Source organism: Strix aluco, unplaced genomic scaffold, assembly GCF_031877795.1.
Source record: "Strix aluco isolate bStrAlu1 unplaced genomic scaffold, bStrAlu1.hap1 HAP1_SCAFFOLD_80, whole genome shotgun sequence".
Classification (NCBI taxonomy): domain Eukaryota; kingdom Metazoa; phylum Chordata; class Aves; order Strigiformes; family Strigidae; genus Strix; species Strix aluco.
In genome coordinates, this window is record NW_027436660.1 from 549,274 (window position 1) to 572,719 (window position 23,446).

The following is a 23,446-nucleotide window of genomic DNA, read 5'->3' on the forward strand; positions in this document are numbered from 1 at the left end:
ACATGGCCACCACTGACCTGCTGCACACTGTGACATGACCTCACAGTGACATGGCCACCACTGACATGCTGCCCAGTGTGACATAGCCCCCACAGTGACATGGCAACCAGTGGCCTGTTTGTCACTGTGACATGGCCACCACGGACCTGCTGCACACTGTGACATGACCTCACAGTGACTTGGCCACCACTGACCTGCTCCCCACTGTTACATGGCCCATACAGTAACATGATCACTATTGACATGCTGCCCACTGTCACATGGCCCCACAGTGACATGGCCAGCACTGACCTGCTGCCCACTGTGACATGGACCCCACAGTGACATGGCCACCACTGACCTGCTGCCCACTGTGACATGGCCCCCATAGTGACATGGCCACAACTGACCTGCTGCCCACTGTGACATATCCCCCAAAGTGACATGGCAACCAGTGGCCTGTTGCTCACTGTGACATGGCCACCACTGACCTGCTGCACACTGTGACATGTCCCATACAGTAACATTATCACTACTGACATGCTGCCCACTGTCACATGGCCCCACAGTGACGTGGCCACCACTGACCTGCTGCCCACTGTGACTGGCCACCACAGTGACATGGCCACCAGTGGAGTGTTGCACATTGTGACATGGCCACAACTGATCTGCTGCCCACTGTGACATGACCTCACAGTGACATGGCCACCACTGACACGCTGGCCACTGTGACATGGCCCCCACAGTGACAAGGCCACCACTGAACCGCTGACCACTGTGACATGGCCCGCACAGTGTTATGGCACCAGTGGCCTGTTGCTCACTGTGACATGGCCACCACTGACGTGCTGCACACTGTGACATGGCCTTACAGTGACATAGACACTATTGACCTGCTGCCCACTGTGACATGTCCCATACAGTAACTTGACCACTACTGTCATGCTGCCCACTGTCACATGGCCCCACATTGACGTGGCCACCACTGACCTGCTGCCCACTGTGACATAGCCCCCATAGTGACATGGCCACCACTGACCTGCTGCCCACTGTGACATAGCCCCCATAGTGACATGGCCACCACTGACCTGCTGCCCACTGTGACATGGCCCCCACAGTGACATGGCCACCACTGACCCACTGACCACTGTGACATAGCCCCCATAGTGACATGGCCACCACTGACATGCTGCCCACTGTGCATAGACCCCATAGTGACATGGCCACCACTGACCTGCAGCCCACTGTGACATGACCCCACAGTGACATGGACAGCACTGACCTGCTGCCCACTGTGACATGGCCCCCACAGTGACATGGCCACCACTGACCCACTGACCACTGTGACATGGGCCCCACAGTGACATGGTCACCACTGACCTGCTGGCCACTGTGACATGGCCCCCATAGTGACATAGCCACAACTGACCTGCTGCCCACTGTGACATAGCCCCCACAGTGACATGGCAACCAGTGGCCTGTTGCTCACTGTGACATGGCCACCACTGACCTGCTCCCCACTGTGACATGTCCCATACAGTAACATGATCACTACTGACATGCTGCCTACTGTCACATGGCCCCACAGTGACGTGGCCACCACTGACCTGCTGCCCACTGTGACTGGCCACCACAGTGACATGGCCACCAGTGGACTGTTGCTCATTGTAACATGGCCACAACTGATCTGCTGCCCACTGTGACATAACCTCAGGGTGACATGCCCACCACTGACCCGCTGACCACTGTGACATGGCCCCCACAGTGACAAGGTCACCACTGACCCGATGAGCACTGTGACATGGCCCCCACCGTGACATGGCCACCACTGACCTGTTGACCACTGTGATATGGCCCCCATAGTGACATGGCCACCACTGATATGCTGCCCACTGTGACATGACCTCACAATGACATGGCCACCACTGACCCGCTGACCACTGTGACATGGCCCCCACAGTGATATGGCCACCACTGACCCACTGACCACTGTGACATGGCCCCCACAGTGACATGGCCACCACAGACCTGCTGCCCACTGTGACGTGGCCCCCATAGTGACGTGGCCACCACTGACCTGCTGCCCACTGTGACATGGCCCCAAACAGTGACATGGCCACCACTGACCTGCTGCCCACTGTGACTGGCCACCACAGCGACATGGCCACCAGTGGACTGTTGCTCATTGTGACATGGCCACAACTGGTCTGCTGCCCACTGTGACATGACCTCACAGTGACATGGCCACCACTGACCCGCTGACCACTGTGACATGGCCCCCACAGTGACAAGGCCACCACTGACCTGCTGCCCAATGTGACATGGCCCCCACAGTGACATGGCCACCACTCACCTCCTTCCCACTGTGACATAGCCCCCATAGTGACATGGCCACCACTGACATGCTGCCCACTGTGACATGGCCCCCACAGTGACATGGCCACCACTGACCCGCTGACCACTGTGATATAGCCCCCATAGTGACATGGCCACCACTGAACTGCTGCCCACTGTGACATAGCCCCCACAGTGACATGGCAACCACTGGCCTTTTGCTCACTGTGACATGGACACCACTGACCTGCTGCACACTGTGACGTAGCCCCCATAGTGACGTGGCCACCACTAACCTGCTGCCTTCTGTGACATGACCCCCACAGTGACATGGCCACCACTGACCTGCTGCCCACTGTGACATGTCCCATACAGTAAATTGACCACTACTGTCATGCTGCCCACTGTCACATGGCCCCACAGTGACGTGGCCACCACTGACCTACTGCCCACTGGGACTGGCCAACACAGTGACATGGCCACCAGTGGACTGTTGCTCATTGTGGCATGGCCACAACTGAACTGCTGCCCACTGTGACATGACCTCACAGTGACATGGCCACCACTGACCTGCTGCCCCCTGTGACGTGGCCCCCATAGTGACGTGGCCACCACTGACCTGCTGCCCTCTGTGATATATCCCCCACAGTGACATGGCCACCAAGACCTGCTGCCCACTGTGACATAGCCCCCACTGTGACATGGCAACCAGTGGCCTGTTGCTCACTGTGACATGGCCACCACTGATCGGCTGCACACTGTGACATGACCTCACAGTGACATGGCCACCACTGACCTTCTCCCCACTGTGACATGTCCCAGACAGTAACATGATCACTAATGACATGCTGCCCAATGTCACATGGTCCCACAGTGACGTGGCCACCACTGACCTGATGCCCACTGTGACTGGCCACCACAGTGACATGGCCACCAGTGGAATGTTGCTCATTTTGACATGGCCACAACTGATCTGCTGCCCACTGTGACATGACCTCACAGTGACATGGCCACCACTGACACGCTGACCACTGTGACATGGCCTCCACAGTGACAAGGCCACCACTGACGCGCTGAACACTGTGACATGGCTCCAACAGTGACATGGCGACCACTGACTTGCTGCCCACTGTGACATGGCCCCCATAGTGACATGGCCACCAGTGACCTGCTGCCCACTCTGACATAGCCATCACAGTGACATGGCAACCAGTGGCCTGTTGCTCACTGTGACATGGCCACCACTGACCTGCTGCACACTGTGACATGGCCCCCATAGAGACATGGCCACAACTGACCTGCTGCCCAGTGTGACATGGCCCATACAGTAACATGATCACTACTGACATGCTGCCCACTGTCACATGGCCCCACAGTGACGTGGCCACAACTGATCTGCTGCCCACTGTGACATGACCTCACAGTGACATGGCCACCACTGACCTGCTGACCACTGTGACATGGCCCCCACAGTGACATGGCCACCACTGACCTGCTGCCCACTGTGACATGGCCCCCATAGTGACGTGGCCACCACTGACCTGCTGCCCACTGTGACATGGCCCCCACAGTGACATGGCCAGCACTGACCTGCTGCCCACTGTGACATGGCCCCCACAGTGACATGGCCACCACTGACACGCTGACCACTGTGACATGGCCCCCACAGTGACATGGCCACCACTGACCTGCTGCACACTGTGACATGGCCCCCATAGTGACATGGCCACAACTGACCTGCTGCCCACTGTGACATATCCCCCAAAGTGACATGGCAACCAGTGGCCTGTTGCTCACTGTGACATGGCCACCACTGACCTGCTGCACACTGTGACATGACCTCACAGTGACATGGCCACCACTGACCTGCTCCCCACTGTGACATGTCCCATACAGTAACATGATCACTACTGACATGCTGCCCACTGTCACATGGCCCCACAGTGACGTGGCCACCACTGACCTGCTGCCCACTGTGACTGGCCACCACAGTGACATGGCCACCAGTGGACTGTTGCTCATTGTGACATGGCCACAACTGATCTGCTGCCCACTGTGACATGACCTCACAGTGACATGGCCACCACTGACCCGCTGACCACTGTGACATAGCCCCCACAGTGACAAGGCCACCACTGACCTGCTGACCACTGTGACATAGCCCCCACAGTGTTATGGCACCAGTGGCCTGTTGCTCACTGTGACATGACCACCACTGACCTGCTGCACACTGTGACATGACCTCACAGTGACATAGCCACTACTGACCTGCTGCCCACTGTGACATGTCCCATACAGTAACTTGACCACTACTGTCATGCTGCCCACTGTCACATGGCCCCACAGTGACGTGGCCACCACTGACCTGCTGCCCACTGTGACTGGCCACCACAGTGACATGGCCACCAGTGGACTGTTGCTCATTGTGACATGGCCACAACTGATCTGCTGCCCGCTGTGACATGACCTCACAGTGACATGGCCACCACTGACCCGCTGACCACTGTGACATGGCCCCCACTGTGACAAGGCCACCACTGACCCACTGACCACTGTGACATGGCCCCCACAGTGACATGGCCACCACTGACCTGCTGCCCACTGTGACATAGCCCCCATAGTGACATGGCCACCACTGACCTGCTGCCCACTGTGACATAGCCCCCATAGTGACATGGCCACCACTGACCTGCTGCCCACTGTGAAATGGCCCCCACAGTGACATGGACAGCACTGACCCACTGACCACTGTGACATAGCCCCCATAGTGACATGGCTACCACTGACATGCTGCCCACTGTGACATGGCCCCCATAGTGACATGGCCACAACTGACCAGCTGCACACTGTGACATGACCTCACAGTGAAATGGCCACCACTGACCTGCTCCCCACTGTGACGTGGCCACCATAGTGACATGGCCACCACTGACCTGCTGCCCACTGTGACATATTCCCCATAGTGACATGGCCACCACTGACCCGCTGCCCACTGTGACATAGCCCCCACAGTGACATGGCAACCAGTGGCCTGTTGCTCACTGTGACATGGCCACCACTGACCTGCTGCACACTGTGACATGACCTCACATTGACATGGCCACCACTGACCTGCTGCCCACTGTGACATGGCCCCCATAGTGACATGACCAGAACTGACCTGCTGCACACTGTGACATGACCTCACACTGAAATGGCCACCACTGACCTGCTCCCCACTGTGACGTGGCCCCCATATTGACGTGGCCACCACTGACCTGCTGCCCACTGTGACATGGCCCCCACAGTGACATGGCCACCACTGACCCGCTGACCACTGTGACATGGCCCCCACAGTGACATGGCCACCACTGACTTGCTGCCCACTGTGACATGGCCCCCATACAGTAACATGATCACTACTGACATGGTGCCCACTGTCACATGGCCCCACAGTGACGTGGCCACCACTGACCTGCTGCCCACTGTGACTGGCCACCACAGTGACATGGCCACCAGTGGAGTGTTGCTCATTGTGACATGGCCACAACTGATCTGCTGCCCACTGTGACATGACCTCACAGTGACATGGCCACCACTGACCCACTGACCACTGTGACATGGCCCCCACAGTGACATGGCAACCAGCGGCCTGTTGCTCACTGTGACATGGCCACCACTGACCTGCTGCACCCTGTGACATGAACTCACAGTGACGTGGCCACCACTGACCTGCTGCCCACTGTGACTGGCCACCACAGTGACATGGCCAGCAGTGGACTGTTGCTCATTGTGACATGGCCACAACTGATCTGCTGCCCGCTGTGACATGACCTCACAGTGACATGGCCACCACTGACCCGCTGACCACTGTGACATGGCCCCCACATTGACATGGCCACCACTGACCCGCTGACCACTGTGACATGGCCCCCACAGTGACATGGCCACCTCTGACCTGCTGCCCACTGTCACTGGCCACCACAGTGACATGGCCACCAGTGGACTCTTGCTCATTGTGACATGGTCACAACTGATCTGCTGCCCAATGTGACATGACCTCACAGTGACATGGCCACCACTGACCCGCTGACCACTGTGACATGGCCCCCACAGTGACAAGGCCAGCACTGACCTGCTGCCCACTGTGACATGGCCCCCATAGTGACATGGCAGCCACTGACCTGCTGCCCACTGTGACATGGCCCCCACAGTGACATGGCCACCACTAACCCGCTGACCACTGTGACATAGCCCCCATAGTGACATGGCCACAACTGACATGCTGCACACTGTGACATGAACTCACACTGAAATGGCCATCACTGACCTGCTCCCCACTGTGACGTGGCCCCCATATTGACATGGCCACCACTGACCTGCTGCCCACTGTGACATGGCCCCCACAGTGACATGGCAACCTGTGGCCTGTTGCTCACTATGACATGACCACCACTGACCTGCTGCACACTATGACATGACCTCACAGTGACGTGGCCACCACTGACCTGCTGCCCACTGTGACTGGCCACCACAGTGACATGGCCACCAGTGGACTGTTGCTCATTGTGACATGGCCACAAATGATCTGCTGCCCGCTGTGACATGACCTCACAGTGAAATGGCCACCACTGACCCGCTGACCACTGTGACATGGCCTCCACAGTGACATGGCCACCACTGACCCGCTGACCACTGTGACATGGCCCCCACAGTGACATGGCCACCACAGACTTGCTGCCCACTGTGACGTGGCCCCCATAGTGACGTGGCCATCACTGACCTGCTGCCCACTGTGACATGGCCCCCACAGTGACATGGCCAGCACTGACCTGCTGCCCACTGTGACTGGCCACCACAGTGACATGGCCACCAGTGGACTGTTGCTCATTGTAACATTGCCACAACTGATCTGCTGCCCACTGTGACATAACCTCAGGGTGACATGCCCACCACTGACCCGCTGACATGGGCTTCTGTGACATGGCCTCCACAGTGACAAGGTCACCACTGACCCGATGAGCACTGTGACATGGCCCCCACCGTGACATGGCCACCACTGACCTGTTGACCACTGTGATATGGCCCCCATAGTGACATGGCCACCACTGATATGCTGCCCACTGTGACATGACCTCACAATGACATGGCCACCATTGACCCACTGACCACTGTGACATGGCCCCCACAGTGACATGGCCACCACAGACCTGCTGCCCACTGTGACGTGGCCCCCATAGTGACGTGGCCACCACTGACCTGCTGCCCACTGTGACATGGCCCCCACAGTGACATGGCCAGCACTGACCTGCTGCCCACTGTGACATGGCCCCCACAGTGACATGGCCACCACTGACCCGCTGACCACTGTGACATGGCCCCAAACAGTGACATGGCCACCACTGACCTGCTGCCCACTGTGACTGGCCACCACAGCGACATGGCCACCAGTGGACTGTTGCTCATTGTGACATGGCCACAACTGGTCTGCTGCCCACTGTGACATGACCCCACAGTGACAAGGCCACCACTGACCTGCTGCCCAATGTGACATGGCCCCCATAGTGACATGGCCACCACTGACCTCCTTCCCACTGTGACATAGCCCCCATAGTGACATGGCCACCACTGACATGCTGCCCACTGTGACATGGCCCCCACAGTGACATGGCCACCACTGACCCGCTGACCACTGTGACATAGCCCCCATAGTGACATGGCCACCACTGACCTGCTGCCCACTGTGACATAGCCCCCACAGTGACATGGCAACCACTGGCCTTTTGCTCACTGTGACATGGCCACCACTGACCTGCTGCACACTGTGACATGACCTCACAGTGAAATGGCCACCACTGACCTGCTCCCCACTGTGACGTAGCCCCCATAGTGACGTGGCCACCACTAACCTGCTGCCTTCTGTGACATGACCCCCACAGTGACATGGCCACCACTGACCTGCTGCCCACTGTGACATGTCCCATACAGTAAATTGACCACTACTGTCATGCTGCCCACTGTCACATGGCCCCACAGTGACGTGGCCACCACTGACCTACTGCCCACTGGGACTGGCCAACACAGTGACATGGCCACCAGTGGACTGTTGCTCATTGTGGCATGGCCACAACTGATCTGCTGCCCCCTGTGACGTGGCCCCCATAGTGACGTGGCCAGCACTGACCTGCTGCCCTCTGTGATATATCCCCCACAGTGACATGGCCACCAAGACCTGCTGCCCACTGTGACATAGCCCCCACAGTGACATGGCAACCAGTGGCCTGTTGCTCACTGTGACATGGCCACCACTGATCGGCTGCACACTGTGACATGACCTCACAGTGACATGGCCACCACTGACCTTCTCCCCACTGTGACATGTCCCAGACAGTAACATGATCACTAATGACATGCTGCCCAATCTCACATGGTCCCACAGTGACGTGGCCACCACTGACCTGATGCCCACTGTGACTGGCCACCACAGTGACATGGCCACCAGTGGAATGTTGCTCATTTTGACATGGCCACAACTGATCTGCTGCCCACTGTGACATGACCTCACAGTGACATGGCCACCACTGACCCGCTGACCACTGTGACATGGCCCCCACAGTGACAAGGCCACCACTGACGCGCTGAACACTGTGACATGGCTCCAACAGTGACATGGCCACCACTGACTTGCTGCCCACTGTGACACGGCCCCCATAGTGACATGGCCACCACTGACCTGCTGCCCACTCTGACATAGCCATCACAGTGACATGGCAACCAGTGGCCTGTTGCTCACTGTGACATGGCCACCACTGACCTGCTGCACACTGTGACTGGCCACCACAGTGACATGGCAACCAGTGGACTGTTGCTCATTGTGACATGGCCACAACTGATCTGCTGCCTACTGTGACATGACCTCACAGTGAAATGGTCACCACAGACCCGCTGACCACTGTGACATGGCCCCCACAGTGTCATGGCAACCAGTGGCCTGTTGCTCACTGTGACATGGCCACCACAGTGACATGGCCACCACTGACCTGCTGCCCACTGTGACGTGGCCCCCATAGTGACATGGCCACCACTGACCTGCTGCGCACTGTGACATATCCCCCATAGTGACATGGCCACAACTGACCTGCTGCCCGCTGTGACATAACACCCACAGTGACATGGCAACCAGTGGACTGTTGCTCACTGTGACATGGCCACCACTGATATGCTGCCCACTGTGACATGGCCCCCATAGTGACATGGCCACAACTGACCTGCTGCCCACTGTGACATGGCCCATACAGTAACATGATCACTACTGACATGCTGCCCACTGTCACATGGCCCCACAGTGACGTGGCCACAACTGATCTGCTGCCCACTGTGACATGACCTCACAGTGACATGGCCACCACTGACCTGCTGACCACTGTGACATGGCCCCCACAGTGACATGGCCACCACTGACCTGCTGCCCACTGTGACATAGCCCCCATAGTGACGTGGCCACCACTGACCTGCTGCCCACTGTGACATGGCCCCCACAGTGACATGGCAAGCACTGACCTGCTGCCCACTGTGACATGGCCCCCACAGTGACATGGCCACCACTGACACGCTGACCACTGTGACATGGCCCCCACAGTGACATGGCCACCACTGACCTACTGCACACTGTGACATGGCCCCCATAGTGACATGGCCACAACTGACCTGCTGCCCACTGTGACATATCCCCCAAAGTGACATGGCAACCAGTGGCCTGTTGCTCACTGTGACATGGCCACCACTGACCTGCTGACCACTGTGACATAGCCCCCACAGTGTTATGGCAACAGTGGCCTGTTGCTCACTGTGACATGACCACCACTGACCTGCTGCACACTGTGACATGACCTCACAGTGACATAGCCACTACTGACCTGCTGCCCACTGTGACATGTCCCATACAGTAACTTGACCACTACTGTCATGCTGCCCACTGTCACATGGCCCCACAGTGACGTGGCCACCACTGACCTGCTGCCCACTGTGACTGGCCACCACAGTGACATGGCCACCAGTGGACTGTTGCTCATTGTGACATGGCCACAACTGATCTGCTGCCCGCTGTGACATGACCTCACAGTGACATGGCCACCACTGACCCACTGACCACTGTGACATGGCCCCCACTGTGACAAGGCCACCACTGACCCGCTGACCACTGTGACATGGCCCCCACAGTGACATGGCCACCACTGACCTGCTGCCCACTGTGACATAGCCCCCATAGTGACATGGCCACCACTGACCTGCTGCACACTGTGACATAGCCCCCATAGTGACATGGCCACCACTGACCTGCTGCCCACTGTGAAATGGCCCCCACAGTGACATGGCCACCACTGACCCACTGACCACTGTGACATAGCCCCCATAGTGACATGGCTACCACTGACATGCTGCCCACTGTGACATGGCCCCCATAGTGACATGGCCACAACTGACCAGCTGCACACTGTGACATGACCTCACAGTGAAATGGCCACCACTGACCTGCTCCCCACTGTGACGTGGCCCCCATAGTGACATGGCCACCACTGACCTGCTGCCCACTGTGACATATTCCCCATAGTGACATGGCCACCACTGACCCGCTGCCCACTGTGACATGGCCCCCACAGTGACATGGCCACCACTGACCTGCTGCCCTCTGTGACATAGCCCCCATAGTGACATGGCCACAACTGACCTGCTGCCCACTGTGACATAGCCCCCACAGTGACATAGCAACCAGTGGCCTGTTGCTCACTATGACATGGCCACCACTGACCTGCTGCACACTGTGACATGACCTCACATTGACATGGCCACCACTGACCTGCTGCCCACTGTGACATGGCCCCCATAGTGACATGGCCACAACTGACCTGCTGCACACTGTGACATGACCTCACAGTGAAATGGCCACCACTGACCTGCTCCCCACTGTGACGTGGCCCCCATATTGATGTGGCCACCACTGACCTGCTGCCCACTGTGACATGGCCCCCACAGTGACATGGCCACCACTGACCCGCTGACCACTGTGACATGGCCCCCACAGTGACATGGCCACAACTGACTTGCTGCCCACTGTGACATGGCCCCCATACAGTAACATGATCACTACTGACATGGTGCCCACTGTCACATGGCCCCACAGTGACGTGGCCACCACTGACCTGCTGCCCACTGTGACTGGCCACCAAAGTGACATGGCCACCAGTGGAGTGTTGCTCATTGTGACATGGCCACAACTGATCTGCTGCCCACTGTGACATGACCTCACAGTGACATGGCCACCACTGACCCACTGACCACTGTGACATGGCCCCCACAGTGACATGGCAACCAGCGGCCTGTTGCTCACTGTGACATGGCCACCACTGACCTGCTGCACACTGTGACATGAACTCACAGTGACGTGGCCACCACTGACCTGCTGCCCACTGTGACTGGCCACCACAGTGACATGGCCAGCAGTGGACTGTTGCTCATTGTGACATGGCCACAACTGATCTGCTGCCTGCTGTGACATGACCTCACAGTGACATGGCCACCACTGACCCGCTGACCACTGTGACATGGCCCCCACATTGACATGGCCACCACTGACGCGCTGACCACTGTGACATGGCCCCCACAGTGACATGGCCACCTCTGACCTGCTGCCCACTGTGACTGGCCACCACAGTGACATGGCAACCAGTGGACTGTTGCTCATTGTGACATGGCCACAACTGATCTGCTGCCCAATGTGACTGGCCACCACAGTGACATGGCCACCAGTGGACTGTTGCTCATTGTGACATGGCCACAACTGATCTGCTTCACACTGTGACATGACCTCACAGTGACATGGCCACCACTGACCTGCTGCCCACTGTGACATATCCCCCAAAGTGACATGGCAACCAGTGGCCTGTTGCTCACTGTGACATGGCCACCACTGACCTGCTGACCACTGTGACATAGCCCCCACAGTGTTATGGCAACAGTGGCCTGTTGCTCACTGTGACATGACCACCACTGACCTGCTGCACACTGTGACATGACCTCACAGTGACATAGCCACTACTGACCTGCTGCCCACTGTGACATGTCCCATACAGTAACTTGACCACTACTGTCATGCTGCCCACTGTCACATGGCCCCACAGTGACGTGGCCACCACTGACCTGCTGCCCACTGTGACTGGCCACCACAGTGACATGGCCACCAGTGGACTGTTGCTCATTGTGACATGGCCACAACTGATCTGCTGCCCGCTGTGACATGACCTCACAGTGACATGGCCACCACTGACCCACTGACCACTGTGACATGGCCCCCACTGTGACAAGGCCACCACTGACCCGCTGACCACTGTGACATGGCCCCCACAGTGACATGGCCACCACTGACCTGCTGCCCACTGTGACATAGCCCCCATAGTGACATGGCCACCACTGACCTGCTGCACACTGTGACATAGCCCCCATAGTGACATGGCCACCACTGACCTGCTGCCCACTGTGAAATGGCCCCCACAGTGACATGGCCACCACTGACCCACTGACCACTGTGACATAGCCCCCATAGTGACATGGCTACCACTGACATGCTGCCCACTGTGACATGGCCCCCATAGTGACATGGCCACAACTGACCAGCTGCACACTGTGACATGACCTCACAGTGAAATGGCCACCACTGACCTGCTCCCCACTGTGACGTGGCCCCCATAGTGACATGGCCACCACTGACCTGCTGCCCACTGTGACATATTCCCCATAGTGACATGGCCACCACTGACCCGCTGCCCACTGTGACATGGCCCCCACAGTGACATGGCCACCACTGACCTGCTGCCCTCTGTGACATAGCCCCCATAGTGACATGGCCACAACTGACCTGCTGCCCACTGTGACATAGCCCCCACAGTGACATAGCAACCAGTGGCCTGTTGCTCACTATGACATGGCCACCACTGACCTGCTGCACACTGTGACATGACCTCACATTGACATGGCCACCACTGACCTGCTGCCCACTGTGACATGGCCCCCATAGTGACATGGCCAGAACTGACCTGCTGCACACTGTGACATGACCTCACAGTGAAATGGCCACCACTGACCTGCTCCCCACTGTGACGTGGCCCCCATATTGATGTGGCCACCACTGACCTGCTGCCCACTGTGACATGGCCCCCACAGTGACATGGCCACCACTGACCCGCTGACCACTGTGACATGGCCCCCACAGTGACATGGCCACAACTGACTTGCTGCCCACTGTGACATGGCCCCCATACAGTAACATGATCACTACTGACATGGTGCCCACTGTCACATGGCCCCACAGTGACGTGGCCACCACTGACCTGCTGCCCACTGTGACTGGCCACCAAAGTGACATGGCCACCAGTGGAGTGTTGCTCATTGTGACATGGCCACAACTGATCTGCTGCCCACTGTGACATGACCTCACAGTGACATGGCCACCACTGACCCACTGACCACTGTGACATGGCCCCCACAGTGACATGGCAACCAGCGGCCTGTTGCTCACTGTGACATGGCCACCACTGACCTGCTGCACACTGTGACATGAACTCACAGTGACGTGGCCACCACTGACCTGCTGCCCACTGTGACTGGCCACCACAGTGACATGGCCAGCAGTGGACTGTTGCTCATTGTGACATGGCCACAACTGATCTGCTGCCTGCTGTGACATGACCTCACAGTGACATGGCCACCACTGACCCGCTGACCACTGTGACATGGCCCCCACATTGACATGGCCACCACTGACGCGCTGACCACTGTGACATGGCCCCCACAGTGACATGGCCACCTCTGACCTGCTGCCCACTGTGACTGGCCACCACAGTGACATGGCAACCAGTGGACTGTTGCTCATTGTGACATGGCCACAACTGATCTGCTGCCCAATGTGACATGACCTCACAGTGACATGGCCACCACTGACCCGCTGACCACTGTGACATGGCCCCCACAGTGACAAGGCCAGCACTGACCTGCTGCCCACTGTGACATGGCCCCCATAGTGACATGGCAACCACTGACCTGCTGCCCACTGTGACATGGCCCCCACAGTGACATGGCCACCAGTGACCCGCTGACCACTGTGACATAGCCCCCATAGTGACATGGGCACCACTGACCTGCTGCCCACTGTGACATAGCCCCCATAGTGACATGGCCACCACTGACCTGCTGCCCACTGTGACATGGCCCCCACAGTGACATGGCCACCACTAACCCGCTGACCACTGTGACATAGCCCCCATAGTAACATGGGCACCACTGACCTGCTGCCCACTGTGACATAGCCCCCATAGTGACATGGCCACAACTGACATGCTGCCCACTGTGACATAGCCCCCACAGTGACATGGCAACCAGTGGCCTTTTGCTCACTGTGACATGTCCACCACTGACCTGCTGCACACTGTGACATGTACTCACACTGAAATGGCCATCACTGACCTGCTCCCCACTGTGACGTGGCCCCATAGTGACATGGCCACCACTGACCTGCTGCCCACTGTGACATGGCCCCCACAGTGACATGGCAACCTGTGGCCTGTTGCTCACTGTGACATGGCCACCACTGACCTGCTGCACACTATGACATGACCTCACAGTGACGTGGCCACCACTGACCTGCTGCCCACTGTGACTGGCCACCACAGTGACATGGCCACCAGTGGACTGTTGCTCATTGTGACATGGCCACAACTGATCTGCTGCCCGCTGTGACATGACCTCACAGTGACATGGCCACCACTGACCCGCTGACCACTGTGACATGGCCTCCACAGTGACATGGCCACCACTGACCCGCTGCCCACTGTGACATGGCCCCCACAGTGACATGGCCAGCACTGACCTGCTGCCCACTGTGACATGGCCCCCACAGTGACATGGCCACCACTCACCCGCTGACCACTGTGACATGGCCCCCACAGTGACATGGCCACCACTGACATGCTGCCCACTGTGACTGTCCACCACAGTGACATGGCCACCAGTGGCCTGTTGCTCACTGTGACATGGCCACCACTGACCTGCTGCCCACTGAGACATGACCTCACAGTGACATGGCCACCACTGACCTTCTCCCCACTGTGACATGTCCCAGACAGTAACATGATCACTACTGACATGCTGCCCACTGTCACATGGCCCCCACAGTGACGTGGCCACCACTGACCTGCTACCCACTATGCCATATCCCCCATAGTGACATGGCCACAACTGACCTGCTGCCCACTGTGACATAACCCCCACAGTGACATGGCAACCAGTGGCCTGTTGCTCACTGTGACATGGCCACCACTGACCTGCTGCACACTGTGACATGACCTCACAGTGACATGGCCACCACTGACATGCTGCCCAGTGTGACATAGCCCGCACAGTGACATGGCAACCAGTGGCCTGTTTGTCACTGTGACATGGCCACCACGGACCTGCTGCACACTGTGACATGACCTCACAGTGACTTGGCCACCACTGACCTGCTCCCCACTGTGACGTGGCCCCATAGTGACATGGCCACCACTGACCTGCTGCCCACTGTGACATATCCCCCAAAGTGACATGGCAACCAGTGGCCTGTTGCTCACTGTGACATGGCCACCACTGACCTGCTGCACACTGTGACATGTCCCATACAGTAACATTATCACTACTGACATGCTGCCCACTGTCACATGGCCCCACAGTGACGTGGCCACCACTGACCTGCTGCCCACTGTGACTGGCCACCACAGTGACATGGCCACCAGTGGAGTGTTGCACATTATGACATGGCCACAACTGATCTGCTGTCCACTGTGACATGACCTCACAGTGACATGGCCACCACTGACACGCTGGCCACTGTGACATGGCCCCCACAGTGACAAGGCCACCACTGAACCGCTGACCACTGTGACATGGCCCACACAGTGTTATGGCACCAGTGGCCTGTTGCTCACTGTGACATGGCCACCACTGATGTGCTGCACACTGTGACATGACCTTACAGTGACATAGCCACTATTGACCTGCTGCCCACTGTGACATGTCCCATACAGTAACTTGACCACTACTGTCATGCTGCCCACTGTCACATGGCCCCACATTGACGTGGCCACCACTGACCTGCTGCCCACTGTGACATAGCCCCCATAGTGACATGGCCACCACTGACCTGCTGCCCACTGTGACATGGCCCCCATAGTGACATGGCCACAACTGACCTGCTGCACACTGTGAAATGACCTCGCAGTGAAATGGCCACCACTGACCTGCTCCCCACTGTGACGTGGCCCCCATAGTGACATGGCCACCACTGACCTGCTGCCCACTGTGACATATCCCCCAGAGTGACATGGCCACGACTGATATGCTCCCACTGTGACATGGCCGCCACAGTGCCATGGCCACCACTGACCCACTGACCACTGTGACATGGCCCCCACAGTGACATGGCCACCACTGACCTGCTGCCCACTGTGACATAGCCCCCATAGTGACATGGCCACCATTGACCTGTTGCCCACTGTGACATGTCCCCAATAGTGACACGGCCACAACTGACCTGCTGCCCACTGTGACATAGCCCCCACAGTGACATGGCAACCAGTGGCCTGTTTCTCACTGTGACATGGCCAACACTGACCTGCTGCACAATGTGACATAGCCCATACAATAACATGATCACTACTGACATGCTGCCCACTGTCACATGGCCCCACAGTGACGTGGCCACCACTGACCTGCTGCCCACTGTGACTGGCCACCACAGTGACATGGCCACCAGTGGACTGTTGCTCATTGTGACATGGCCACAACTGATATGCTGCCCACTGTGACATGACCTCACAGTGACATGGCCACCACTGACCCGGTGACCACTGTGACATGGCTGCAACAGTGACATGGCCACCACTGACCCGCTGACCACTGTGACATGGCCCCCACAGTGACATGGCCACCACTGACCTGCTGCCCACTGTGACGTGGCCCCCATAGTGACGTGGACACCACTGACCTGCAGCCCACTGTGACATGGCCCCCACAGTGACGTGGCCACCACTGACCTGCTGCCCACTGTGATTGGCCACCCCAGTGACATGGCCACCAGTGGACTGTTGCTCATTGTGACCTGGCCACAACTGATCTGCTGCCCACTGTGACATGACCTCACAGTGCAATGTCCACCACTGACCCGCTGACACTTGTGACAGGGCCCCCACATTGACATGGCCACCACTGACCCACTGCCTACTGTGACATGGCCCCCACAGTGACATGGCCACCACTGACCTGCTGCACACTTTGACATGACCTCACAGTGACATGGCCACCACTGACCTGCTCCCCACTGTGACATGTCCCATAAAGTAACAAGATTACTACTGACATGCTGCCCACTGTCACATGGCCCTACAGTGACGTGGCCACCACTGACCTGCTGCCCACTGTGACTGGCCACCACAGTGACATGGCAACCAGTGGAATGTTGCTCATTGTGACATGGCCACAACTGATCTGCTGCCCACTGTGACATGACCTCACAGTGAAATGGCCACCACTGACCCGCTGACCACTGTGACATGGCCCCCACAGTGACATGGCCACCACTGACACACTGCCTACTGTGACATGGCACCCACAGTGACATGGCCACCACTGACCTGCTGACCACTGTGACATGGCCTCCCCAGTGACATGGCCACCACTGACCCGCTGACCACTGTGACATGGACCCCATAGTGACATGGCCAGCACTGACCCGCTGACCACTGTGACATGGCCCCCATAGTGACATGGCCATCACTGACCTGCTGCCCACTGTGACATGGCCCCCATAGTGACATGGCCACAACTGACCTGCTGCACAATGTGACATGACCTCACAGTGAAATGGCCACCACTGACCTGCTCCCCACTGTGACGTGGCCCCCATAGTGACGTGGCCACCACTGACCTGCTGCCCTCTGTGGCATGGCCCCCACAGTGACATGGCCAGCACTGACCTGATGCCCACTGTGACATGGCCCCCATAGTGACATGGCCACCACTGACCCGCTGACCACTGTGACATGACCTCACAGTGACATATCCACAACTGACCTGCTGCCCACTGTGACATGTCCCATACAGTAACTTGACCACTACTCTCATGCTGCCCACTGTCACATGGCCCCCACAGTGACGTGGCCACCACTGACCTGCTGCCGACTGTGACTGACCACCACAGTGACATGGCCACCAGTGGACTGTTGCTCATTGTGACATGGCCACAACTGATCTGCTGCCCGCTGTGACATGACCTCACAGTGACATGGCCACCACTGACCCGCTGACAACTGTGACATGGCCGCCACAGTGACATGGCCACCACTGAACCTCTGACCACTGTGACATGGCCCCCACACTGAAAAGGCCACCACTGACCTGCTGACCACTGTGACATGGCCCCCACATTGACATGGCCACCACTGACCTGCTGCCCACTGTGCCATGGCCCCCATAGTGACATGGCCACCACTGACCTGCTGCCCACTGTGACATAGCCCCCATAGTGACATGGCCACCACTGACCTGCTGCCCACTCTGACATAGCCCCCACAGTGACATGGCAACCAGTGGCCTGTTGCTCACTGTGACATGGCCACCACTAACATGCTGCACACTGTGACATGACCTCACAGTGACATGGCCACCACTGACCTGCTCCCCACTGTGACATGTCCCATACAGTAACTTGACAACTACTGTCATTCTGCCCACTGTCTCATGGCCCCACAGTGACGTGGCCACCACTGACCTGCTGCCCACTGTGACATAGCCCCCACAGTGACATGGCAACCAGTGGCCTGTTGCTCACTGTGCCATGGCCACCACTGACCTGCTGCACACTGTGACATGACCTCACAGTGACATGGCCACCACTGAACTGCTGACCACTGTGACATGGCCCCCACAGTGACAAGGCCACCACTGACTCGCTGAGCGCTGTGACAGGGCCCCCACAGTGTTATGGCAATCAGTGGCCTGTTGCTCACTGTGACATGGCCACCACTGACCTGCTGCCCACTGTGACATGACCTCACAGTGACATGGCCACCACTGACCAGCTGACCACTGTGACATGGACCCCATAATGACATGGCCACCACTGATCAGCTGACCACTGTGACATGGCCCCCTTAGTGACATGGCCACCACTGACCTGCTGCCCTCTGTGACATGGCCCCCATAGTGACATGGCCACAACTGACCTGCTGCCCACTGTGACATGACCTCACAGTGACATGGTCACCACTGACCCGCTGACCACTGTGAGATGGCCCCCACAGTGACAAGGCCACCACTGACCCGCTGACCACTGTGACATGGCCCCCACAGTGACATGGGAACCACTGACCTGCTGCCCACTGTGCCATGGCCCCCATAGTGACATGGCCACCACTGACCTGTTGCCCACTGTGACATATCCCCCACAGTGACATGGCAACCAGTGGCCTTTTGCTCACTGTGACATGGCCACCACTGTCCTGCTGCACACTGTGACATGACCTCACAGTGACATGGCCACCACTGACCTGCTCCCCACTGTGACTTGTCCCATACAGTAACATGATCACTACTGTTATGCTGCCCACTGTCACATGGCCCTACAGTGACGTGGCCACCACTGACCTGCTGCCCACTGTGACTGGCCACCACAGTGACATGGCCACCAGTGGACTGTTGCTCATTGTGACATGGCCACAACTGATCTGCTGCCCGCTGTGACATGACCTCACAGTGACATGGCCACCACTGACCCGCTGACCACTGTGACATGGCCCCCACACTGACATGGCCACCACTGACCCGCTGACCACTGTGACATGGCCCCCACAGTGACATGGCCACCACTGACCTGCTGCCCACTGTGACATAGCCCCCACAGTGACATGGCCACCACTGACCCGCTGACCACTGTGACATGGCCCCCACAGTGACATGGCCACCACTGACCTGCTGGCCACTGTGACATGGCCCCCATACAGTAACATTATCACTACTGACATGCTGCCCACTGTCACATGACCCCACAGTGACGTGGCCACCACTGACCTGCTGCCCACTGTGACTGGCCACCACAGTGACATGGCCACCAGTGGACTGTTGCTCATTGTGACATGGCCACAACTGATCTGCTGCCCACTGTGACATGACCTCACAGTGACATGGCCACCACTGACCCGCTGACCACTGTGACATGGCCCCCACAGTGACAAGGCCACCACTGACCCGATGACCACTGTGACATGGCCCCCACAGTGACATGGCCAGCACTGACCTGCTGCCCACTGTTACATGGCCCCCATAGTGACATGGCCACCACTGACCTGCTGCCCACTGTGACATACCCCCCACAGTGAAATGGAAACCAGTGGCCTGTTTCTCACTGTGACATGGCCACCACTGACCTGCTGCACACTTTGACATGACCTCACAGTGACATGGTGTCGCGGATGAAAGTATTGACACGGTAATATTTAGTAAGAAGTCTAGGTTTATTAATAACTAACAGCAATTTGTTATTATAAAATAATTCAGAAATACTAAAAGAAAGAAAAGCGACTTATTCAGATTCTAAAATGACAAGATTCACACTAACTTACTTAACGGTACCTATATATATACACATATATACACATGCATGCACATAACAAAATGGACAAACATACAGAAACAAAGGTGTTTGGATTCAGTGGAATGAACACAGAACAGACATACACACACAGAAACAAGGGTACGTACCCACACACACACACACACACACACACAGAGTAAAGAGAAGCTAGCTCAAAGAAAATTTCCCTCTTGAGTTTAGAGCAAATACTCACAATGCCTTGGCATTCCTCAACGGGCGATAATTGAGACTCAAGCGGGGGACTTCGCCCTGGCCTTCCGTCTGGATCAGACGACACCTTAAGGGTTTGGTACCTGAGAGGCGTCTCAGCTCAGGGGAGATGCTGGTCACAGGCCCACTGCGATCCAGGAGAGCTCAAAGGGTCTCCCTGGTGGTCGCCATTTATAGGGTCCAAGATAATTGACTTTTGTCAAATGCCTTCTGGTGCCTTCCAGCAGTTACAAAAGAATTTGATTAATGTGCGACTCTGTTATTGTTCCCATTTGACCACATCCCAGGCACAGGTGTGCCAGGCCCTGAGGAGTTGATGGGCCATTTTAACCATTTCCGAGCAATCGGGAGGGGCAGGAGCCAGGCTCGTTAACATTGTCAGTCCTTATCTCCACAGACTGGTGTATAGCTCGGGGGATGTGGGTGGAATCGCACCTAGCACCAAGCAGCCCAACAAAGAGGGGCGGGGGGGGGGTAAGGATTGCACCACCACAATCCACCCCGTGACTAAAGTCAATTTATCTTGTCCATAGAGTGGCAGTGTGGTTGCCTCTTGCCTCTATGCCTATAAACAGAGGATGCCATAATCCAATCACAGTTGAAGGAAATTTTGTGTTTGATTAGCTTCAAAAAGTTATTTTGGGATGGTGTACACACGGGGATACTTCTGTAACTGAGTAATCTGTTTAACCATCCTCCAAACCTTAATATACAATACAATTATGAGCAGTAAACATATTAGAATTAGAATTAAGAAGATCATGACCGGGTGGAACATAGAATTAAACAGTCCAGTTGCGGTTGGTGACCATCCAAATAAGCTTTCCCACCACTGATGTTCTCCATCCCTTTTGACTCTTGTTAACACCTGATGTATTTCTTCTATATCATGTTGGACCGTGATAAGAGTCTTTTGTCCAGTTTTCTGTGCTTGTTGCAGGAGGTCGATTAAGTCAGGATGTTGGAGGAGTCGTATGGACAGTACCATCTATTAATAAGGAATCACATCGTGTTCACATGCAAACACATCCTTTTCCAACATATATGACTACGCTTTCAGGGGTTTCATTTGGGTGGATCTCAAAGTGACAAATGTTTTGTTCAGTATCAAGACAAATGTCTTGAGCCTCAAGAGTATTTCTTTCACAAATGAAGCCTCGTTTTTCTCACACAGTACATGCATTTACATCAATTGTTTGCCATTTCCCCTCCTTCTGGTGGGCCCATACTTTATGTTCTGAGGGACAGAGTATGTTTCCATTGTGATTTAGTCCTGATGCAAGGATTGGGTGTATGTAGTACACTGAGGCATTGCGTATAGTGAGGACAAATGCAATAATCCTGTCACCTTCTGTGCAGTGAGGAAAATTGACCAATTAGACCTGCCTTGTAGTGTTTTGATGCTTCCAGTGTATCTCAGTAATGCAAGATCCCAAGGATTTGATGTGTGAGCCATTGTAAGTGCCTTTACTCTCATGAGCAGAAAAAGGAAGAGAGAAGAAGAAGCCGTATAGACACCATTGTTGTAGCAATCGAGGTATGATGGTGAGGGAGAGAAAGGGTAGGTGCAATGCTGCGAAGAGTCTCATATTGAAGATGAGGGTTGTTCCCACAGTGCTACTGGTGGACTTGCTGGGTATGGTGTCTGCTTCCGCATTGTCGTTGGTGGAGTCGGTTATTTCTGAAAAGGAAAGAAAAGAGAACGGTCTCGGGGGGGGGGGGGGGGGGGAAGCTGAACAGGTTACCCCTTAGGATGCTGGATAAATCCATCTAGTACTGATTTTATGTTTTATTCCATCATTATCAATAGCATCCCATGCTAGAAATCCTCGTGGCTTGACCAGGGTTACTGGTATTGTTCCTACAGATGGTATTTTTGCCATCACAGGCTGTCCTGCTTTCATTGAGGACCAGGTGTGCTCATTATTTAGGTTTGTTTCTGAAGAAAGTGTTAAGAAGGCTCGAGTAATTGGACTTCCATAGGGACCATACCGATTATTTAACTGCTGTAAAATTTCAGAAAGACGTCTGTCCCATTGTCCTTCATGTGGTTTAAGATATTTTTTCAGCAGTCCATTGGCTCGTTCAACTATACCATTAGATTGTGGGTAATAAGGTGTGTGAAATACCCACTTTATTTCTTTTTGCTTTGCCCATTCCTGTACTTCTTTACTAGTAAAGTGTGAGCCATTGTCACTCTGGATAGAATCA